General features: G+C 39.8%; 1 protein-coding gene across 2 annotated transcripts in view; it reads left to right on the top strand.

Moving 5' to 3' along the window:
• The first annotated feature begins 283 nt into the window (after positions 1 to 283).
• Positions 284 to 14,069, top strand: part of LOC138737269 (calpain-1 catalytic subunit-like) — a 63,288-nt gene continuing 49,502 nt past the window's right edge. For both annotated transcript variants that reach the window (XM_069888021.1, XM_069888020.1), the window contains exon 1: positions 284 to 367. The gene's annotated coding sequence lies outside the window, so the exon portion shown is untranslated. The remainder of the gene's footprint in view (positions 368 to 14,069) is intronic.

The following is a 14,069-nucleotide window of genomic DNA, read 5'->3' as shown; positions in this document are numbered from 1 at the left end:
CCAGGGAAGAGAGGGGACAGAGGGGATTGGGGAGGGCTGAGGGGGGAGGGAAGGGAGGTAGTGGGAAGGAGAGGGGTGAGTTATAGGGAAGTGGAGGGCAGGGGGGAGGGGGGGGGACTGGGAGAGGATGGTCCTGGTGGAGGGTGGGATGACGAGTGGAAGGGATGGGGGTGAAGCAGGCGAGGTGGGGAGGGGAGGACAAGCTGCTGATCCTTGCCCCCTGCCCCAACCAGTTCTGGCAGTTCGGGGAATGGGTGGACGTGGTGATTGATGACCGTCTACCGAGCCGCGATGGGGAGCTGCTCTTTGTTCACTCGGCCGAGCAGGAGGAGTTCTGGAGTGCCCTGCTGGAGAAGGCCTACGCCAAGTGAGTGCTGAACCCTGACCCCAACCTCTAACCCTTACCCTCTGACTCCACACTGTGACCCCCCTAACTCCCTACTGCCTGACCCCAACCTCTGACTCCTGACCCCCACTGTTGGACGCCATCTGTGGAACTCACTGTCGCATACAGCAGTGGAGGACAGATTACTGGGACTATTTAAACAAGAAAGAGACAAGTATCTCATTAGTGAGGGCATCAAGGGATATGGGGATAAGGCTGGAAATTGGAATTAATGTGGAGCAGCTTAGAGTAGATTTACAGAACAGACTCGATGGGCCAAGTGGCCTGGTTTTGTTCCTTTGTCTTGTGATCTGCCTCCCTTATCCATCAAGAGTTGCTGTCACCTGGTTCCGATCCTGGACCTGTCTGTCTCCATCTCAGGTACCCACCATCTTCCTCCTCTGCCTCTGGCAGGCAACAACCGAACCTTCCCCTCCTCACACCCAGAACCCTCGATTTCTGTGCCTAAGGTTCTCTTAAATGCCCCCAATGTTCCAGCCACCACCACCACCCCTGGCGAGGCATTCAGTCCTCCACAACTCTCTGTGTAAAGAACTTCCCCCTGACATTTCCCCTAAACTTCCCTCCCTTCACTTTGTACACACATCCCCTGGTGTTTGCTGATCCTGCCCTGGGAAACAGGCGCTGGCCATTCACCCTATCTATGCTTCTCAGAATCTTGTCGACCTCCATCAAGACTCCTCTCTTCTATTCTTCTTCTTCTTTGGCTTGGCTTCGCGGACGAAGATTTATGGAGGGGGTAAAAAGTCCACGTCAGCTGCAGGCTCGTTTGTGGCTGACCAGTCCGATGCGGGACAGGCAGACACGATTGCAGCGGTTGCAAGGGAAATTGGTTGGTTGGGGTTGGGTGTTGGGTTTTTCCTCCTTTGCCTTTTGTCAGTGAGGTGGGCTCTGCGGTCTTCTTCAAAGGAGGCTGCTGCCCGCCAAACTGTGAGGCGCCAAGATGCACGGTTTGAGGCGTTATCAGCCCACTGGCGGTGGTCAATGTGGCAGGCACCAAGAGATTTCTTTAGGCAGTCCTTGTACCTTTTCTTTGGTGCACCTCTGTCACGGTGGCCAGTGGAGAGCTCGCCATATAATACGATCTTGGGAAGGCGATGGTCCTCCATTCTGGAGACGTGACCCATCCAGCGCAGCTGGATCTTCAGCAGCGTGGACTCGATGCTGTCGACCTCTGCCATCTCGAGTACCTCGACGTTAGGGGTGTGAGCGCTCCAATGGATGTTGAGGATGGAGCGGAGACAACGCTGGTGGAAGCGTTCTAGGAGCCGTAGGTGGTGCCGGTAGAGGACCCATGATTCGGAGCTGAACAGGAGTGTGGGTATGACAACGGCTCTGTATACGCTTATCTTTGTGAGGTTTTTCAGTTGGTTCTATACTGCAAAGAGAAAAGTCCCAGCTCTGCTAACCTGGCCTCATACACGTCCCCTGCTCCAGATGGAAGGTACTGATAGAAATGGCCAAAGTGACAAAAATTTACTAAAATTCTCTGGACTCTGGGCAGGTCCCGTGGACTGGAAGACGGTGAATGTATCACCACTATTCAAAGCAGGATGTGGGGAGGGGCAGGGAATTGTCGTCCAGTTAGTTCAGCATCTGGAGTTGGGGAAATATTTGACACTATGACTAAAGAAGAAATATCGAGGTGTCTGGAGAGAATTAGATACATCAAGCAGATGCTGCAAGGATTCAGCGAAGACAGGTCCTGTTTGACAAATTGACTGCAGATAAAGAGCGCAGTCGATACGGGAGTTGGGGGGACAGATGGACATTGTTACCTGGGTCTTCAGAAAGTGTTCGACAAGGAGCAGCAGGGAAGACTCAAGCAGAACATAAGGATGCCTGGAGTTGGGGGGGGAGGGGGAAGATTAAGATAAGGATGCCTGGAGTTGGGAGGGGGGAGATGAAGATAAGGATGCCTGGAGTTGGGGGGATTGATGAAGATAAGGATGCCTGGAGTTGGGGGGGGGAGAGTGATGAAGATAAGGATGCCTGGAGTTGAGGGGGGGGGGGAGAGATAAAGATAAGGATGCCTGGAGTTGGGGAGGGGGGGAGATGAAGATAAGGATGCCTGGAGTTGGGGGGTGGGGAGATGAAGATAAGGATGCCTGGAGTTGCAGGGGCAGGGAGATGAAGATAAGGATGCCTGGAGTTGGGTGGGGGGTTGATGAAAATGAGAATGCCTGGAGTTGGAGGGGGGAGATGAAGATAAGGATGCTTGGAGTTGGGGAGGGGGGAGATGAAGATAAGGATGCCTGGAGTTGGGGAGGGGGGAGATGAAGATAAGGATGTCTGGAGTTGGAGGGGGGGGAAAGATGAAGATAAGGATGCCTGGAGTTGAGGGAGGAGAGATGAAGATAAGGATGCCTGGAGTTGAGGGGGGAGAGATGAAGATAAGGATGCCTGAAGTTGGTGGGGGGGGAGCTGAAGATAAGGATGCCTGGAGTTGGGGAGGGGGGAGATGAAGATAAGGATGCTGGAGTTGGGGGGGCAGATGAAAATAAGGATGCCTGGACTTGGTTTTTTAAAAAAAATTTTATTTTTCACACCATAAACCACATTAACCATGATACATACATGTTCCTTTTCAAATATATACAGTGCCATTTTCTCCCCACCTCCCTCCTCCCATCCCACCCTCCCTACCTCCCCCCGCCCCGTCCATTTAAAATACAAAATCTAGGATACATTAAACCAGTCAAACAATGTTGTCATTCAATAAGATCTTTTTCGCTGTATTCAACTCCTTCCTCTAAGTCAATTCTTTTCATTTCCTTCTCCTTTCGTTAATTTAGGTAATGATTGTCCCCGGTAGGTTTTCGCTATTGTGTTTCATGTATGGTTCCCATATTTGTTCAAATATTTCAATATTATTTCTTAAATTATATGTTATTTTTTATAATGGAATACATTTATTCATTTCTATATACCATTGTTGTATTCTCAAGTTATCTTCTAATTTCCAGGTTGACATAATACATTTTTTTGCTACGGCTAGAGCTATCTTAACAAATCTTTTTTGTGCATCCTCCAAATCAATTCCAAATTCTTTGTTTTTTATGTTACTTAGGAGGAAGATCTCTGGATTCTTTGGTATATTGTTTTCTGTTATTTTATTTAATATCTGATTTAGATCTTCCCAAAATTTTTCTACTTTCTCACATGTCCAGATTGCATGAATTGTTGTTCCCATTTCTTTTTTACAACGAAAACATCTGTCAGATACTGTTGGGTCCCATTTATTTAACTTTTGAGGTGTAATGTATAGCCTGTGTATCCAGTTATATTGTATCATACGTAACCTCGTATTTATTGTATTTCTCATCGTTCCAGAGCATAACTTCTCCCATGTTTCCTTTTTTATCTTTATATTTAAATCTTGTTCCCATTTTTGTTTAGTTTTACCATTTGTTTCCTCATTCTCCTTTTCTTGCAGTTTAATATACATATTTGTTATAAATCTTTTGATTATCATTGTATCTGTAATCACATATTCAAAGTTACTTCCCTCTGGTAACCTCAGACTATTTCCTAATTTGTCCTTCAAGTAGGATTTCAGTTGATAATATGCCAACACTGTATCTTGAGTTATATTGTATTTATCTTTCATTTGTTCAAAGGATAATAATTTATTTCCTGAAAAGCAATTTTCTATTCTTTTGATCCCTTTTTTCTCCCATTCTCTAAAGGAAAAGTTATCTATTGTAAAAGGGAGTAACATATCTCCCTGCTGGATCTATTATTTCCTCTTCTATTTTAATTGGCACATTTTTACTAATTAATATAGCTACTCCTCTTGCTTTTGAATTATACGACGCTGCTGTTACGTGTCCTACCCAATCTCTCTTTAATTTCTTGTGCTCCAATTCAGTTAAATGTGTTTCTTGCACAAATGCTATATCAATTTTTTCTTTTTTCAGTAAATTTAGCAGTTTCTTCCTTTTAATTTGGTTATGTATTCCGTTAATATTTAAAGTCATATAGTTCAGAGTAGCCATTTCATACTTTGTTTATCTTCCCTTTCCGTTTCTCCATCATTACCTTTCCTCCTTATCCATTTCTGCTTTCTTGTTTTGAACTCTTTATAAGACAACATTTCTAAAACATCAAACATTTTCCCTATTCTCCTATTTAAAACTTCTTTAACCCCATTCTCCCCTCCGCCTCCTGATTTGTCCTTTATCCCTTGTCGGACAACCACATCTCCCCTCTCCATTTGGATTTGCGTATTCACTCGCAAACGTCAGCTGATTTTGCAGTGACCGTAACTCCTCCCCACCCAGCCCCCCCCAGAAAAGATTTCAATTTTCATATGTAACAAAGGTCACTCTTTTAATTCCCTCCTTATTCCCTCTATTCCATTTCCCTCCCTTATTAATTCTTGTCTATATATATTTTCCTCTAAATACGGATACATTCATGTATGCACACTATATATATACATACATATACCCCTTTACACACATACATATAGATCGTGGTCATTTTTACTCTTATTACATGTCTTCATCTCTCTGCTTGTTTTGTAGTTGTTCTGCAAATTTCCTTGCTTCCTCTAGATCCGAGAATAGTCTGTTTTGTTGCCCTGGAATAATTATTTTAAGTACCGCTGGGTACCTTAACATAAACTTATATCCTTTTTTCCATAAGATCTTTTTCGCTGTATTCAACTCCTTCCTCTTCTTCAGGAGTTCAAAACTTATGTCTGGATAGAAAAAAAATGTTTGACCTTTATATTACTGTGGCTTTATGTCCTCTCTTACTTTCTTCATTGCTTTCTCCAATATATTTTCTCTTGTAGTATATCTTAAGAATTTTACTAAAATGGATCTTGGTTTTTGCTGCGGTTGTGGTTTCGGGGCTAAAGTTCTATGTGCCCTCTCTATTTCCATTTCTTCCTGTAATTCTGGTCTTCCCAGGACCCTGGGGATCCAATCTTTTATAAATTCTCTCATATTCTTGCCTTCTTCATCTTCCTTAAGGCCCACTATCTTTATATTATTTCTTCTATTATAATTTTCCATTATATCTATCTTCTGAGCTAACAGCTCATGTGCCTCTTTACCTTTTTTATTAGATTCTTCTAATTTCTCTTTTAATTCCTCTACTTCCATTTCTACAATTATTTCTCGTTCTTCCATATTATCCACTCTTTTTCCTATCTCTGATATGACCATTTTTATTTTATTCATTTTTTCTTCTGCATTCTTAATTCTTCTTTTTATCTCATTAAATTCTTGTAATTGCCATTCTTTCACTGATTCCATATATTCTTTAAAAAAAGATACATCCATTGTCCTGCCTTTCTCTTCTTCTTCCATTTCTCTATGTTCTTCTTCTTCTTCCTCTGGAAGAAGCATCTAGAGTATAGGGAGAGATTGGACAGATTGGGTCTTTATTCTTTGGAGCGTAGAAGGTTGAGAGGGGATTTGATAGAAGTATTTAAGATTATGAAAGGGATAGACAGAGTGGATGTGGATAGACTATTTCCGTTAAGAGGAGGAAAGATTAAAACAAGAGGACATGAGTTAAGAATTAAGGGGCAGAGGTTTAGAGGTAACATGAGGGGGAACTTCTTTACTCAGAGAGTGGTAGCCGTGTGGAATGAGCTTCCGGGAGAAATAGTGGCGGCGGAGTCAATTGTATTATTTAAGAAAAGGTTGGACAGGTCTATGGATGAGAAGAAGATGGAGGGTTATGGGCATTGTGCAGGGAGGTGGGACTAGAGAGGGGTGTTTGGTTCGGTGCGGACTAGAAGGGCCTGTTTCCGTGCTGTAAATTGTTATGTTTATGTTATGTCCCCAGTAGGTTTTCTCTATCGTGTTTCATGTATGTCTCCCATAGTTGTTCAAATATTTCAATATTATTTCTTAAATTATATGTTATTTTTTCGAATGGAATACATTTATTCATTTCTATATGCCATTGTTGTATTCTCAAGTTATCTTCTAATTTCCAGGTGACATAATACATTTTTTTGCTACGGCTAGGGCTATCCTAACAAATCTTTTTTGTGCACCATCCAAATCAAGTCCAAATTCTTTGTTTTTTATGTTACTGAGGAGGAAGATCTCTGGATTCTTTGGTATATTGTTTTCTGTTATTTTAATTAATATCTGATTTAGATCTTCCCAAAATTTTTTCACCTTCTCACATGTCCAGATTGCATGAATTGTTGTTCCCGTTTCCTTTTTACAGTGAAAACATCTGTCAGATACTGTTGGGTCCCATTTATTTAACTTTTGAGGTGTAATGTATAGCCTGTGTATCCAGTTATATTGTATCATACGTAACCTCGTGTTTATTGTATTTCTCATCGTTCCAGAACATAACATAATCTTGTTCCCATTTTTGTTTAGTTTTACCATTTGTTTCCTCATTCTCCTTTTCTTGCAGTTTAATATACATATTTGTTATAAATCTTTTGATTATCATTGTATCTGTAATCACATATTCAAAGTTACTTCCCTCTGGTAACCTCAGACTGCTTCCTAATTTGTCTTTCTAGTGGAATTTCAGTTGATAGTATGCCAACACTGTATCTTGAGTTATATTATATTTATCCTTCATTTGTTCAAAGGATAATAATTTATTTCCTGAAAAACAATTTTCCATTCTTTTGATCCCTTTTCTTTCCCATTCTCTAAAGGAAAGGTTATCTATTGTGAAAGGGATTAACTGATTTTGCGCCAATATTAGTTTTGGCAGGGGGGGAGTCATGTGATGGAGTAGTGGCCGGTCGGGGAACTCCAGCCCTCTCCAGAAAAGTTTTAAAAAAACACAGAAAACACAAAGGCACAAACACAAAAATTAAAATAAAGTGAAAGTAAAGGTGGGAAGAAAATGGCAGAGAAGAAAGAAAAGTCGAAAGCAACGGGAAGAAGAGAAGAAGAAAAGATATCGGAAGAAGAAGGTGAAGGCCTTACCTGTCCGAGGAGGCCTGCCGCAGAGAGAGAAGCCCACTCCCTAAGGTCAGTCGAAGTCCCGAGCTCGGACTACAAAAATGGCTCGCGGAGCCAAGCAAAAGTGCGCAACCGCGCATGTCCGAGGAGTCGCGCATGCGCAGATGCGCATGACAAAAAAAACACTGACGGTGGGGGTACCAGCTGAGGAGTCGATCTCCACAGCTGAGAATGACAGCTACAGCACAAAAACAAGAAGAGAACTGTTAGGTAAAAACATCATGAGCTGGGAATGAAGAAGGAGTCACCCAGTGCTGGGCCGTAACAAGATGCAGTTGTGACCTTGTACTCTCAAGATAAGAGTGGTAATGACAAATTGATGTGCAGGAAACTAGCAGAGAAGGATAGCAGCAGTTTATTCATTGGACAATGTCATGGTATGATAATTTACTAAGTACGTATCCTAAGGTATATAAAAAACACCACTTGCTGATAACGGCAGAATGCGCCTTCTCCAACTAACACTTTTAGTTGCAAGTGTTACAATCTGGCAATAAAGAACAAAGAACCTTGATTTCGACTCAGTCTGGTGTTTGACTCACTCATTCATGAACAAAGCACACCTAACAGAACATAGAAAACAACGAGAACAAGAAAGAAGAGAGTAAAAAGAAAACAAGGAAACAACAGATGACCAACCCAGAGGAGGAAGAAGAAGAAGAAGAACATAGAGAAATGGAAGAAGAAGGGAAAGGCAAGACAATGGATATATATTTTTTAAAGAATATATGGAATCAGTAAAAGAATGGCAATCACAAGAATTTAATGAAATAAAAAGAAGAACTAAGAGTGCAGAAGAAAAAATGAATAAAATAGAAATGGTCATATCAGAGAAAGGAAAAAGAGTGGACAGGGTGGAAGAATGAGAAACAGCCGTAGAAATGGAAGTAGAGGACTTAAAAGAGAAATTAGAAGAATCTAATAAAAAAGTTAAAGAGACACAAGAGCTGTTAGCTCAGAAGATAGATATAATGGAAAATTATAATAGAAGAAATAATATAAAGATAGTGGGCCTTAAGGAAGATGAAGAAGGCAAGAATATGAGAGAATTTATAAAAAATTGGATCCCCAGGGTCCAAGGAAGACCAGAATTACAGGAAGAAATGGAAATAGAAAGGGCACATAGAACATTAGCCCCTAAACCACAGCCACAACAAAAACCAAGATCCATCTTAGTAAAATTCCTAAGATATACAACAAGAGAAAATATATTGGAGAAGGCAATGAAAAAAATAAGAGAAGACAAAAAGCCACTGGAATACAAAGTTCAAAAAAAATTTTTCTATCCAGACATAAGTTTTGAACTCCTGAAGAAGAGAAAGGAGTTTAATACAGCAAAAGCGATTCTATGGAAAAAAGGACATAAATTTATGTTAAAATACCCAGCGATACTTAAAATAGTTATTCCAGGGCAGCAAAACAGACTATTCTTGGATCTGGAGGAAGCACGAAAATTTGCAGAACAACTACAAAACAAACAGAGAGATGAAGACATGCAACGAGAGCAAAAATGACCACGAACTATATGTATGTGTGTATATGGGTATGTGTGTGTGTATTTATATATGTGTGTACATGAGTGTATCCGTATTTAAAAGAAAATATATAGAGTATAGATAAGAATTAATAAGGGAATGAAAGGGAAGAGAGGAAGTAAGGAGGGAATTAAGAGAGTGACCTTTGTTGTATATGAAAATTAAAATCTTCTGGGGGTGGCTGGGTGGGGAGGAGTTACGGTCACTGTGAAATCAGTTGACGCTTGCGAATTCGCAAATCCAAATGGAGAGGGGAGATGTGGTTGCCCGACAAGAGACAAAGGGCAACTCAGGAGGGGGAGGGGAGAATGGGGTTAAAGAAATTTTAGATAGGAGAATAAGGGAAATGTTTGATGTTTTAGAAATGTTGTCTTATAAAGTGTTCTAAACAAGAAAGCAGAAATGGATAAGAAGGAAAGGTGATGATGAGGAAACGGAAAGGAAAGATAAACAAAGTATGAAATAGCTATGTTGAACTATATGACTTTAAATATTAACGGAATACATAACCAAATCAAAAGAAAGAAACTGCTAAATTTACTGAAAAAAGAAAAAATTGATATAGCATTCGTGCAAGAAACACACTTTACTGAAATGGAGCACAAGAAATTAAAGAGAGATTGGATAGGACATGTAACAGCAGCGTCATATAATTCAAAAGCAAGAGGAGTGGCTATATTAATCAGTAAAAATGTACCAATTAAAATAGAAGAGGAAATAATAGATCCAGCAGGGAGATATGTAATGATAAAATGTCAGATATATTCGGAGTTTTGGAATCTACTTTTTTTAAATTTTTTTAAATTTTTTATTTTTCACACCATAAATCACATTAGCCATGATATACACTATTTCTTTTTCACACATATACAGTGACTTTTTCTCCCCCCCCCCCTCCTCCCAAGCCACCCCCCACCCCCCCCTCTCATCCATTTTAGGTATACAATCTAGGTTGCATTAAGCCAGTCAGACAATGTTGTCATTCAACAAAAATACACCAGAAATTCTGCTGAGTCCATTCTTTTCTTTCCTTCTCCTTCCATCAACTTAGGTAATGTTTGTCCCCGGTAGGTTTTCGCTATTGTATTTAATGTAAGGCTCCCATACTTGTTCGAATATTTCAATATTATTTCTTAACCTATGTTATTTTTTCTAATGGAATACATTTATTCATTTAAATTTAGTAGTTTCTTCCTTTTAATTTGGTTATGTATTCCATTAATATTTAAAGTCATATAGTTCAGCGTAGCCCTTTTATATTTTGTTTATCTTCTCTTTCCGTTTTTCCATCATTACCTTTCCTCCTTTTCCATTTCTGTTTTCTTATTTTCAACTCTTTATAAGACAACATTCCTACAACATCCAACATTATCCTTATTCTCCTATTTCTATCTTATTTATCCCCAATCTCCCCTTCCCCTCCTGAGTTGTCCTTTATCCCTTGTCGGACAACCACATCTCCCCTCTCCATTTGGATTTGCGAAACCACTCGCAAGCGTCAACTGATTTTGCAGTGACCGCTATTTCCCCTCACCCTGCCCCCCCCAGAAAAGATTTCACTTTTCATATGTCACAAAGGTCACTCTTTTAATTCCCTCCTTATTCTCTCTATTCCATTACCTTCCCTTATTAATTCTTGTCTATACTATCTATATTTTCCTCTAAGTACAGATACATTCACGTATGCACATTGTCTCTATTCACTCTTATACCTCTTTACCCGCATACATATCAATCGTGATCATTTTTACTCTCATTACCTGTCTTCATCCCTCAGTCTATTTTTGTCTTTACCCACATACATATCAATCGTGATCATTTTTACTCTCATTACCTGTCTTCCTCCCTCAGTCTATTTTTGTAATTGTTCTGCAAATTTTCGTGCTTCTTCTGGATCTGAGAATAGTCTGTTTTGTTGTCCTGGAATAAATATTTTCAATACCGCTGGATGCTTTAGTATAAATTTATACCCTTTCTTCCATAAAATCGCCTTTGCTGTATTGAACTCTTTTCTCTTCTTTAGGAGTTCAAAACTTATATCTGGATAAATGAAGATTTTTTGCCCTTTATACTCCAGTGGTTTGTTGCCCTCTCTTACTTTTTCCATTGTCTTCTCCAGTACCTTTTCTCTTGTAGTATATCTTAGGAATTTTACTACAATAGATCTTGGTTTTTGTTGTGTTTGTGGTTTAGAGGCCAATACTCTATGTGCCCTTTCTATTTCCAATTCTTGCTGTAGTTCTGGACATCCTAGGGTCTTAGGGATCCACTCTTTTATAAACTCCCTCATATTCTTGCTTTCTTCATCTTCCTTAAGGCCCACTATCTTTATGTTATTTCTTCTGTTATGGTTTTCCATTGTATCTATTTTTTGAGCTAGTAGTTCTTGTGTCTCTTTAGTTTTTTTATTAGATTCCTCCAATTTCTTTTTTAAGTCTTCTACCTCCATTTCTGCTGCTACTGCCCGCTCTTCCATTTTATTCACTTTCTCTTCTGTGTTGTTTATTCTTCTTTTTAAATCACTAAATTCCTGTGTTTGCCATTCTTTAAATGATTCCATGTATCCTTTAATAAGAGAAAGTATATCCTTTATCTTGCCTTTCTTTTCTTCTTCTATTTCACTGTACTCTTCCTCTTCTTCTTCCTCTGGGTTGGCCATCTGTTGTTTCTTTGTTGCCCTTTCCTTCTCTTCTTTCTTGTTTCTATTGTCTTCTATGTTCTCTTCTTGCTGCAGGTGTTCTGCAGCTGTCGTTGCCGGCTGTGGAGATCGACTCCCCAGCTGGTCCCCCCTCCCGTCGGTGTGTTTTTTTTCATTCGCATAGCGCATGCGCGAGGAATCACGCATGCGCGGTTGCGCACTTTTACTCGGCTCACCGAGCCATTTTTGTAGTCCATTATTTACCGACCTGAGGGAGCGGGTTTCTCTCTCCGCAGCGGGCCTCTTCGAACAGGTAAGGCCTTCACCTTCTTCCTCCGTTGCCTTCTCTTCCTCTCTTCTTACCGTTGCTTTCGATTTTTCTTTTTTTGTCGCCATCTTCTTTCCACCTTTATACTCACTTTTCTGTAACTTTTATTTCTGTGCCTTTGTGTTTTCCTTTGTTTTTCCCGACTTTTCTGGAGAGGGCTGGAGTTCACCGTCCGGCCACTACTCCATCACGTGACTCCTCTCCGTTTTGGAATCTACTTAATGTATATTCACCTAACGAAGAAGATCAAAAGTTTATGCAAGATATTTTTTTGAAGATAGCAGATACGCAAGGGAACATACTAATAGGAGGGGATTTCAACCTTAATTTGGATTCAAACATGGATAAAACTGGGAAAAAAATTAACAGAAAGAACAAAGTAACCAAATTTATAATTAAATCGATGCAAGAAATGCAACTTTCGGATATATGGAGGAAACAACACCCAAAGGAAAAGGAATATTCATATTATTTGGGTAGACACAAAACATACTCAAGAATAGACCTATTTTTGTTATCAGCTCGTATGCAAGATAGAGTAAGAAAAACAGAATATAAAGCTAGAATATTATCGGACCATTCACCCTTGATATTGACAATAGAGTTAGAGGACATCCCTCCAAGAATGTATAGATGGAGATTAAACCCCATGTTACTTCAAAGGCAGGATTTTAGAGAATTTATTGAAAAACAAATAAAAAGGTATTTTGAGATAAATACGGAATCAGTGGAAGATAAGTTTATACTATGGGATGCAATGAAAGCATTCATTAGAGGGCAAATAATAAGTTATGTAACCAAGATGAATATAATCAGGAAACAGAGCAGTTGGAAAGGGAAATAGCAAATATAGAAAAAGAATTAGCAATGAAGGAAGATACAACTAAAAGAAGAGAATTGGCGGATAAAAAAATAAAATATGAAACACTACAAACATATAAGGTGGAGAAGAATATAATGAAGACAAAACAGAAATATTATGAACTAGGGGAAAAAACGCACAAAATTCTAGCATGGCAGCTTAAGACAGAACAAACTAAGAGAATGGTATTGGCATCAAGGAAAAAAGACAAACAAATCTCATATAATCCAATGGAGATCAATGAAAACTTTAGAGAATTCTATGAACAATTATATCAAACTGAAAATAAAGGGAAAGAAGACAAAATAGATGAATTTTTAACTAAAATTGAACTACCGAAATTACAAATAGAGGAACAAAATAAATTAACAGAACCATTTGAAATAGTAGAAATACAAGAGATAATAAAAAAATTACCAAATAATAAAACACCAGGAGAGGATGGATTCCCAATAGAATTCTATAAAACGTTTAAAGATTTATTAATTCCGCCCCTCCTGGATGTAATCAACCAGATTGATAAAACACAAAGCTTACCAGATTCATGCAAAACAGCAATAATTACAGTAATACCAAAGACAGGGAAAGATCCACTCGCACCAGCGTCATATAGACCAATATCTTTACTTAACACAGATTATAAGATAATAGCTAAACTATTAGCAAACAGATTTGCCGACTATGTACCAAAAATAGTAAATCTAGACCAAACTGGATTCATTAAAAAAAGACGAACAACATACAATATTTGTAAATTTATTAACTTAATTCATGCAGTAGAAGGAAATAAAGCTCCAACAGTAGCGGTTGCTTTAGACGCAGAGAAGGCCTTTGACAGAGTAGAATGGAATTATTTATTCAAAGTACTACAAAAATTCAGTTTACCAGAGAAATATATTAATTGGATTCTTCTTTGGCTTGGCTTCGCGGACGAAGATTTATGGAGGGGGTAAAAAGTCCACGTCAGCTGCAGGCTCGTTTGTGGCTGACAAGTCCGATGCGGGACAGGCAGACACGGTTGCAGCGGCTGCAGGGGAAAATTGGTTGGTTGGGGTTGGGTGTTGGGTTTTTCCTCCTTTGCCTTTTGTCAGTGAGGTGGGCTCTGCGGTCTTCTTCAAAGGAGGTTGCTGCCCGCCAAACTGTGAGGCGCCAAGATGCACGGTTTGAGGCGATATCAGCCCACTGGCGGTGGTCAATGTGGCAGGCACCGAGAGATTTCTTTAGGCAGTCCTTGTACCTTTTCTTTGGTGCACCTCTGTCACGGTGGCCAGTGGAGAGCTCGCCATATAACACGATCTTGGGAAGGCGATGGTCCTCCATTCTGGAAACGTGACCCGC

Source organism: Narcine bancroftii, chromosome 6 (assembly GCF_036971445.1).
Source record: "Narcine bancroftii isolate sNarBan1 chromosome 6, sNarBan1.hap1, whole genome shotgun sequence".
Classification (NCBI taxonomy): Eukaryota; Metazoa; Chordata; class Chondrichthyes; order Torpediniformes; family Narcinidae; genus Narcine; species Narcine bancroftii.
Note: the sequence above shows the minus strand (reverse complement) of the source record. Positions and strands in the feature narration are given on the sequence as shown.